Raw genomic sequence first — 9,840 nt, forward strand, 5'->3', positions numbered from 1 at the left:
TTCTAGGCATCGAGGGAAGACAAAACTTTCGCCTTTGCCCCTGCCCCGCCTCAATTTCACCACCACCACCCCCCGCTTGGCCTCAAAACTGTTAAGATAGAAAAGCCCCTGAAGACTGAGGCTAAAACACCCATTCTATACGTGAGGAAACTGAGGCCCAGGGAGCCTCAGCCATCTGGAGCTGCCAGATGGAGTGGGGCCTGTTGCCGTCGGGCGCGGTGGGGAGAGGAGCTCACAGGGAGAGGGCTGGTTACAGGACGGCTTCTAGAAGGGGGGCGAGTTAGAGGTGAAGGGGTCCGAGCGTATCCCCGTCAAGGGCTCCGAGAGATCCCCCCGTGTGTGGTAGGCCATCCGAGACTTTCTTATTTCCGTGCCTGCGTATTTCTTTATCCTTTTCTTCTCCCACCGAAATACACGCTCTCTGAGCCCAAGCTCTTTGGGTATCTGGTTTGTCTCCGTAGCTGCCCTCCCTAACCCCTCCAGCGGAATAGTCAGTAAACGCGGGAGGAGAATTCACCACCTCTGCACATGGCCAAATGCTCCGTCGGCAGCTCAGAGGGCGTGATGAAAACCAAACTTCTGTCTCTTAGCCTTTCTCGGGCAGAAACCCCCACAACAGTTAAAACACAAAGACAGTCAAACCCAGCAGCCACCTAGTTTTATTATTGCCTTTGTCAGCAGCAACAATAGTTTGTAAAGGGGAGAGAAGTCAACAGCGGACCAGCATCGTGTAGATATTACTGGATTCTTTCCGACATATTAGCAAACTCTTTTTTAATCATGAACATTTTATTTTTAATCGCCTTCTTAGTTGGGCCTCTTGTCTCTTCCCAAAGGGTTGGGCTGAACCAGGTAGAATCCGTGCTGGAGGGGACGGCAGTGGGGTGGCAAGGTCTTGGGACCAAATATCCCCGGAATGATGATGTGCGCTCAGGCCATCTGAAGGTGCAGCCAGGATAGAGCCAACATCGCTACGAGAGAACCCCAGTTTGTAGCCAGAGACCGCACAGCACTTCACATCAAATCTACAAAAAGAAGGGGCGCCTGGGTTGCTCAGTCGGTAGAGCGTCTGACTTCAGCTCAGGTCGTGATCTCACGGTCTGTGAGTTCGAGCCCCATGTCCGGCTCTGTACCGACAGCTCGGAGCCTGGAGCCTGCTTCGGATTCCGTGTCTCCCTCTCTCTCTGACCCTCCCCCGTTCATGCTCTATCTCTCTCTGTCTCAAAAATCAATAAACATTAAAAAGAAGAAGAAGAAAGGATGGAAACCAGAAAGCAAAGAGCCATGTCTGTGATTGGAAGAGTCCAAGTAAGGTATCATGATTGAGGATGGGAGGAGGGTTCAACTTGAATTTGCAAAGGTGGAAAAGCAGCGTCTTCATTGGGTGGCTGCACCAGATGTGGGCAGAAGGAGAGTTCAGTGCCGCTTACAGAGCGGTCGCCCGGCGGTCGCCTCCCACTCACAGGCCCTGGGTACATGGAACGGGCAAGAGAGATTTGGTAGGGGACTGAATCTGACAGGCATGTGGCCTCTCTTTCTCTGCAGGCTTGTCCTCACTTGCTTTTAATCCTACAAAGGGTTTCCATGTGGGGTGAGAAGCAGCGTAAACATTCCATAAATGTTGAATCCTTACCACTTGTAAGGAATGATACCAAAGCAAAAGTCCTTTCACTGGAGAAAATGGCAACCTTATCTAAAACAGGCGCTTTAAATAATGTCTTAAAGAATTCAGAAGGAAACAACCAGCCACGGAGAAGGAAGCGCTTCCTGAGCCCGCAGTGGGTTGTCTCTACCCACTCTTTCATCCACAAGCACTGATATCTCTCTAAACACCTGTCTTCACTAGATAATTCTACTGCCCTTCTCTTCGCGGCTTGCGCAGATACAATCCTTCCTCTCTGGGCAGCGGACAGAACTGCCCAGTATGAGGTTCAAGGACAGACGTCTACAGGGGCAGTGGGGCTCCTCAGGAATCCCCTTCTCCCTTGGCATTGGCAGTCAGTCTGGGGCTGCCGGCATCTGCCGTGCCTTATCAATGCAGCTCAGGAGGCAGGATGAAGTGACTTCACCAGGCCTGGAGAAGAATCGCTAATCAGGATGGTTCCAGAACATCTCTTCAGACGCTTAATAATAAATGCTTCTGTGGCGGTGGCCTCGCCCTGATTCTTCCGTAGGGAAGGATGACAAAATCAAGGCTACCGCCCTGGTGGCAGAATTACTGCCCGTGACCCCCGCTACACTCAAGGAATTGGCTTTTACACAGCCCGTTTAAAAAAAGGACACATGACAAATCTCTCAAAGGTCAGTGGAAACAGGCACAATCTGTTTTAAAATCTCAGTAGAGAAAAAAAACACACAGAGTGAAAGAACATACAAGATTAATGATCTCCCCGCAGTGCGGGGAGAAATCAACACCAGCTGGGGGATAGATCTGTCAGAGGCAATGAATGCCATGAGCAAAGGCTGTTGATAAGTTCATTTGGTGCGGAATTTGAAATATGATTTATAGATGCACACGGCGCAGAGAAGAGCGTCACTCCTCGCAGAGTGTAAATACCTCCAGAACACGCACGGCCCAGCTCCAGAATTCAATTTTTTTTTTTTTGACTTCTCATTTTATCCTGACCCTGTTTCGTGGTTGCCACACAACTCGTGGGATATGAAGTAGGAAAATCATTAATATTAGTTGGGTCTTCTGTTAAGGCGTAATAAAGGAAATGCGTTTGCAATACGCACGTTCGTAACAAAATCCTCTCAAAAAGTCAACTTCTTATTTACAAGGACACTTGCTGATTCAAATATTTTAGAGGCAGAAACACACCAAGTATGTCTCACTTCCGTGTAGTTCATTATATCAAACCTGAAGCTGGAGAGAGATTCCACTCCAGTTGTGTTGATACCTTGGCTGGTAACGTCCCCGCTGTGGAAGGTCACCACCTCTACCATGAAAGCATGATGCCCTACAGAGAGAAAATAAATGCAAACTACATTACGTGATAGGACTGATTTTAAAATATTTTCCCCAGACATTAGACTAAATCCGCAAATGTAATAAATAAAACGAGGGTTTGAAGCCATTAAGTCATCTAAATGCAGCCAGCACGCAACTTCCTTCCCCAAACCTTTTGCCAAAGCGTATCTTAGTGCAACCAGTGGCCTTAGGCGCCCCCTCTCCCTGCACCTCTCCGTGATCCCAAGTGGGTCAAGTGGCAAAAACTTCATGGGCCAAACAGGACAACGGAAGAAAGCAGGAGGACCGTGATTGCCCACAAATTAGGGCAGCCCTGTCAGCCGAGGGCCAGTCAGGGTCCTGGAATCTTTGGATGTTGGAAGTGGATGATCACTTGGAGGTTCGGGTACAGGGCAGCAAAATCAAGGCTTCCAGGTCACCCGCCTGGTTGATGGACTGGAATCCAGCGCGGCTAAGTCCTCTCCCAAACAAAACAGAACAGAACAAACACAGACGGTGGCTAGGCGGCCTCTAAACCATGCGTTAGCTCCAGCCCCAACTACGTTGCGGCTAGCACAGACAGCAGAAATCCAGAGGAGTCAGGAGGCCTTTTCAGCAATAATTAGCAAAGAATTAAATCTCAAGTTTGCGATTTTAGCCCAAAGAGGTTTTCTTTAATGGCAAAAAAGAGGGAACGACTTTGTACTTAATGAATGAGGAGCACTACAGCTTAGGTGTGGATACAAGGGTCAGCTAAAAACGAGTAGCTGGGTGTGTTTGGTGTGGTGTGGTCGTAGTTTGGCTGCGGCTGGGTGTTTTTAACCATGAAATTGGTATTGGAAAATGAGAAAAAGAGGGTCTTTCAAAACACCCAGGGTTTCCAGATCCTGGGGAGAAAGTAAAACATTTTAGAGAAGTTTCAGATACTATCTTCCTCTTATAATTGGGGGTGTGTGTACTTGTGTGTGTGCATGCATACGCATAGACATGTGTATACACGTGGACATGTGTGGACACGTGGATGTGTGTGTTTGGCAATGTGTACACGTAGACATGTGCATGCATTTACATGTGGATGTGTGTGCGTGCGTGTTCACATGTGTGTGCACATGTGTGTGGGCACGTGCACATGTATATGCGGACATGTGCACATGAAGACATGTGTATACATGTACACGTGCATGTGTGTGCATGTGTGTACATATGGACATGTGGGGGTGTGTGGACGTATGTGTATTGTGTACATGTGAACATGTGTGTGCATGTATGTGGACATGCATTTGGATTATGTGTGCATGTGCTCATGTGTGAGGGCATGTGGGCATGTGTGTATATGTGGATGTATGTGCACATAGACGTGTACACGTGTGGACGTGTGTGCGTGTGGACATGTGTGTGTGTGCATGTGTGTACACATGGACATGTGGGTGTGTGTATTGTGTACATGTGAACGTGGGTGTGTGTGTATCTGGAAGTGTGTGCATGTATGTGGACATGCATATGGATTATGTGTGTGTGTGCTCATGTGTGTGGACATGTGGGTGTGCGTGTGCGTGTGGACATGTATGTGTATTGTGTACCTGTGAACGTGTGTGTGCGTGTGTGTGTCTAGATGCATGTGCATGTGTGTGGACATGTGTGCATACATGGGGGTGTGTGCATGTGCTCACGTGTGAGGACATGTGGGCATGTGTGTGCATGTGTGTATATGTGGATGTATGTGCACATAAATGTGTACACATGTGGACATGTGTGCATGTGGACATGTGTGGACACGTGGACATATGTGTGTATGTGTGGCTATGTGTGTGCACGTAGACATGTACACATGTAGACATGTGTGGACGTGTGTGTGTGCATGTGTGTACATATGGACATGTGGGTGTGTGTGGACGTGTGTGTGTTGTGTACATGTGAACATGTGTGTGCGTGTGTATCTGGACGTGTGTGCATGTATGTGGACATGCATATGGATTATGTGTGCGTGTGCTCATGTGTGTGGACATGTGGGTGTGCGTGTGCGTGTGGACATGTATGTGTATTGTGTACCTGTGAACGTGTGTGTGCGTGTGTGTGTCTGGATGCATGTGCATGTGTGTGGACATGTGGGCATGTGTGTGCATGTGTGTATATGTGGATGTGTGTGCACGTTGATGTGTACACGTGTGGACATGAAAAATGAACTTTAATTTATTTTTGTGTCTGAGTCATTTCTAAAGAATCTTACACCCTCTGACGTTTTTCCTTCCTGTAGCTGCAGGAACCCTTCGTAGAAACTCGGTTCTCCCTCTGCCACTCTGCTGAGACCACATCATGAAGACCACCTCTGCGAGTGAGCAGGAAATTCATTCCCCCCTTCCCGGGGCCCGAAAAGAGAAAAATAATCAAATGGTGAAACCCCAGTGTTTGTGTACCCACACGATGGGTTTGGTTTCTCCAGGGCTCACTTTCATCTCAAGCGATCCTTTCCGCGCCCCCACCACCCACACCCTGGCCCCTCAGCCGGGAAGGGGGGATGTGTCCCGCTGTCCCCGTGGTGACAGCGAAGAACATGTGAGGTATAACAAAAAGCCGCTCAGCCTGCAAGAGAAGCGCTGGTCTGGACGGAGGGGCTCGCGGGCATCGTGCCATGAAGTGTTATCATCATATTTCCAATTTTAAAAATCAATCCTGCCCAGAAGCATGAAGATTTCTTTCTACTTTATTTTTCTTGTGTGTGGTCTAGTACTTTCCCCAAAGCATGTACCTGTCCGTGGGTGCACACTTCAAGAACTAGCTGAAGTGGGGCGCCTGGATGGCTCAGTTGGTTAAGCATCTGACTCGGGCTCAGGTCGCAGTCTCATGGTTCGTGGGTTCGAGCCCCACGTTGGGCTGTGTGCTGACAGCTCAGAGCCTGGAGCCTGCTTCAGATGCTGTGTCTCCCTCCCTTTGTGCCCCTCCCCCATTCACACACACACTCTCTCTCTCTGTCTCTCTCAAAAATAAATATTAAATTGAAAATAAAGAGAATTAGCTGAAGAAACAGAACAATATACGCACATGTATTATGTATATTACATATAATAGAATATGTATATTCCAACGAGGATAGTCAGGATAACCCCACAAAAACAACCCCCAAACCTCAGTGGCTCAATACGGCATTGGCTCATTCTTTGTTCATGTCACATCTGAAGCAGAACAGTGACTTGATTCCAACAGGTGACTCAGGAATCCCATTTCTCTCCATCTCGTGTTGGCACCATCTGAAACACGAGTCCTTCCAAGGTTGTCACAGGAGAGCGTGGGCCACTGCACACGGGGTTTCGCGCCAGGCCTGGAAACCCCTCACATCTCTCTTCCAGCCACATTCCCTTGGCCCAAACCCAGTCATATGGCCCCAGCCTGACTACAAGGGCAGCTGGGAAATGCATCCTCCCAGGGTGCAGGGAAGAGAAAACCAGATTGAAATGTAGCCAATCTCTGCCAGAGGTGATGTTTTCTTCAGTCTATTAAGTCATTAAGCTTTGAGTGTGCTACATAAGCAATGGAAAGAAAGAAAGAAAAAGGAAAGAGAAGGAAAGAAAGAAAGAAGGAGGAAGGAAGGAAGAAGGAAAGAAAGAGAGAGGGAGAGGGAGAAAGAAAGAGAAAGAGAGGGAGAAAGGGAGAGAAAGAGAGAGAAGAAGGAAGGAAGGAAGGAAGGAAGGAAGGAAGGAAGGAAGGAAAGATGGAAGGGGCTAAAAAAGCTATTGTTACTCTGATACAATCAGGTCTTTGACCGGACTTAATATCACCAGATGCCGGACCAAATGAGAACTAAACCAAGGGGCAAAAACCCATTGCACAGACCTAAAAAGTTACCTTTCGTTCCAAACTACACGGACGTCTCAGTTCACAGGAACTGGTGTACCCACGGAGCGTGCCAAGATCTGAAGTCCCCCTTGGAACACTACGGTGGTCAGGCCTGGAGGCCAGCGCATCAAGGGGGCCCTGGCGGAGAAAGAAGGGAAGAGCCAGTCTTGGGAATTATTCCACAAGCACAGTGTTCTTTAGGGCAACCAGGACCAGGGCTTTAGGTAGCAAGTTACACGAGACACATCTACTGAAGGATGTGGGGGCCCAGGACCATCCCTGGCAGGGCGGGGGACGAGCCGGGCCACCTATCCCCACACACGACGTGTGCCCCTCCTGTGTCTCCTGCCCTGGGTGCCTAAGCCCCCTTTCTCCCCTGCAGAGTCCCCACTCTGCTGATTCCACCCGGCTCCCCCACCCTCTCTCTCTCGTTCACCCCACTGTCTTTATGCCACTGCCATGGCCTTAGTCCAGGCTCAGCATCGGCCTCTGAGCTTCTGCAACAGCCTCTCCCTGGTCTCCCCGCCTCCATATAGTCTCACCTCATCCGCTCTATGCTTTGTGCTGCAATCCAGAGTGTTCTTTCCAAAACACAAAGCTGATGATGCCAACCCCCTGGTTAGAACTTTGTAATAGACCCCGCTGCCTTCAGGATAAACTTTAGGACCCCTGGTGTGGCCAGCAAGGTCTCACATCATCGGTGCCTTGCTCGGTTCTCCAGCATCGCCCCCGCCCCCACTGCCCCTTCTCCCCAACAGCCCCTGTGCACACGACGCTCCAGGCAAACCACCCGAGGGTCCCAGGGGAACACCGGCTCCATCGTCACCAGAGATGGGCTCCCTCCTCTGTGTGCTTCCGTCTCCCACCCCCTCCCCAGGGTACCTCCCCCTGTCTCCGAAGGGGGCGGAGAGAAGGCTGCTTCTCTGTGGCGAAGCAGAATTATTTGAACGTGGCGCCACCGTGACCAGACTTAGCATCAGAGCGCCAGGCCATTGTTTGACCAGCACTGGGGTCAAAACACGGCTATTAAGCGGGATATGCCTTCTCTGGTATAGACTAGCCCGGGGTGTGGCCACAGAGGCACTCCACAGAGCAGCCCTGAGGCACTGTTATGTGCTTGAGAGGCCCAGGGGGCACTGGTGGAGAGAGACCTCCCTGAAATGGAGGTAACCACGGGCCCCCCGCCCTCGTCCCCCTTTTCACAGATCTGAGCCCATCTCAGCCCTCTCTCCCAGAAGCCTTCAGGAGCCAGGGCAAAGGGGGACCCCTTGGACAGCCAGACACAACCTGGTGACGCCGTTCACAAGTGTCCAAGTCTTAGGGCTGGAATTATCCCACGGGGAAGCTTGCCGCGTCCTGAAGGAGGAGGCGTGGGCCCCAAACAGGAAGGGCTTCAAGGGGGCCCTGGAACAACAGATGGCGGGCGGGAGGATAAGCCTGAAGCAAGGGGAACGCCCCGGTGGCATACTCAGCGAATCCCCTGCTGATGGCCCAAGGAGGGGACTGGAAGCCGGCCAGTGCCTTCAACGCTCAACGAAAGGGGCTGCGCCATGTCTGGGGGACTTTCTGAGGGAAGCCAAGTTTGTGACCTCAAGCGTATCACCACCTGCAGGGGGAGGGGGGACAATGATGAGGGAGAAGAGTGGAGGAGAGGGTTTCTGCCTGTCTGGAGGGGCTGGGAAGGCAGGAAGGGGAGGGGTTCCCTGTTCTCTTTCCCTTCCTGAAGCCAGACAAGGGGTCTGTAAGGGAACCCCTTGAGGAACGTGATGTGACCCCGGAGTCTGGAGGACGTAGACAGAGACTGGTGCCCGGCCCCTGCCTGCAGCGTTCTGGAAACCGGTCCAACCAGAGGCATCCTGATGGGAGAGCTCGGGAGAAGCAGGTTGGGGGGGGGGGGGGGGCGTGGGGGTGGGGAGCGGCCTGCTTTCCCAGAGCTCGGAAGAGGGAGAGAGCGTTTCCCACAGACCAGAGCGGGCCCTGCACAAGGTCATGGGGCTTGAGCTGCCTTGAAGGGAGCACTCCCAATGGGGTGCCTGGAACAGTAAGAGAGCACAAGAGAAGGGTCTGCCAAGGGTAGAGCTTCAGAAGGGTCGTCACCTGCACCTGTGCACCAGGGAGCCGTGCCTTGAACGGACGGCCCCAAAGGGGGTCCCCCAGAGGGACACTGTCAAAGAACTCACAAAGATCCGAGCTCACGTTGGGGCACCCGGCCCTGCCAGAGGCCGGCAGCGACGAGGCTCCCAATCCCTGTCTCTCCTCCCTCCCCCTCAGCCCGGAGGGGAGGCCGAGGCAGCCCAGGGAGCAGACAGGAGTGTAAAAGGGAAGACGAACACAGACGTAGCAGCGGAGCAGACGTCACTGCCATTCTCCTCACTGCGGGCTGCCGGGTGAGAAGCTGGAAACTGGAGGCTTTGATCTTAGACTCAACGAGATTAAGGGAGGGAGGCCGCCCACGAAGGCCTAAAAGCGACCGGAGAAGCATCGGGATCAGACAGGCATGTGGGAAAGTCCGGGCGGGAAGGGCAATGGGTGGTGAGGAAGCATGGATTTTTCCTGCCTGCGTGGCCCCCCGGACTGGCCCGCTCGGTGACCTGGCTACACCCGCTACCCTGGGCCATACCCCCGGTTAGCGGAACCTTTGGGCCTTACTGAGACAAGAGAGCTCTCGGACATCTTGGATTGCCACTCACCTGGGCTTCGGGAAAGCTTCGCTTTGGGGCAGTAAACAAAGCTGCCCCACACCCCTGACTACCCTTTCTTAAAGTTGGGTTATCCAGAGCTGGGGCGGGGGTGCACCTTGGCCTTGACCTCCTGAAGCCACCAGGGCTATGGAGGCAGCCTGTGTGATTCCACTTGGAGGACATTCTTCGCTCACCATGGAGCCTCCGGACACGCCGTGCTGTCTTCGGGGGAGGGAAGGAAGGGGGAGGGCCACATCCAGGCAGCCGAGGGAATTCTGCGGGGACATCCTGGGAGATTTGTTCAGCCTGCCTGGTGAGGGTTGTCGATTCCAGGCACAGACCCAAGAGCTAGGACATGTCCGGCTTGGTTCGGCCAGG

At 52.1% G+C, this 9,840-nt stretch overlaps 1 long non-coding RNA gene across 1 annotated transcript; it reads right to left on the bottom strand.

The window, feature by feature from the left end:
- Nucleotides 1–641: 641 nt before the first annotated feature.
- Nucleotides 642–9,571, bottom strand: LOC109249616 (uncharacterized). The gene is made up of 3 exons (XR_008423039.1): nucleotides 9,472–9,571; nucleotides 6,791–6,919; nucleotides 642–2,960 (listed from the first exon to the last, which is right to left on the bottom strand). It is a non-coding gene; the product is annotated as an uncharacterized LOC109249616 (long non-coding RNA).
- Between the last annotated feature and the right edge of the window lie 269 nt (nucleotides 9,572–9,840).

This window comes from Panthera pardus, unplaced genomic scaffold, assembly GCF_024362965.1.
Source record: "Panthera pardus isolate Hobbes unplaced genomic scaffold, ASM2436296v1 HiC_scaffold_17, whole genome shotgun sequence".
Classification (NCBI taxonomy): domain Eukaryota; kingdom Metazoa; phylum Chordata; class Mammalia; order Carnivora; family Felidae; genus Panthera; species Panthera pardus.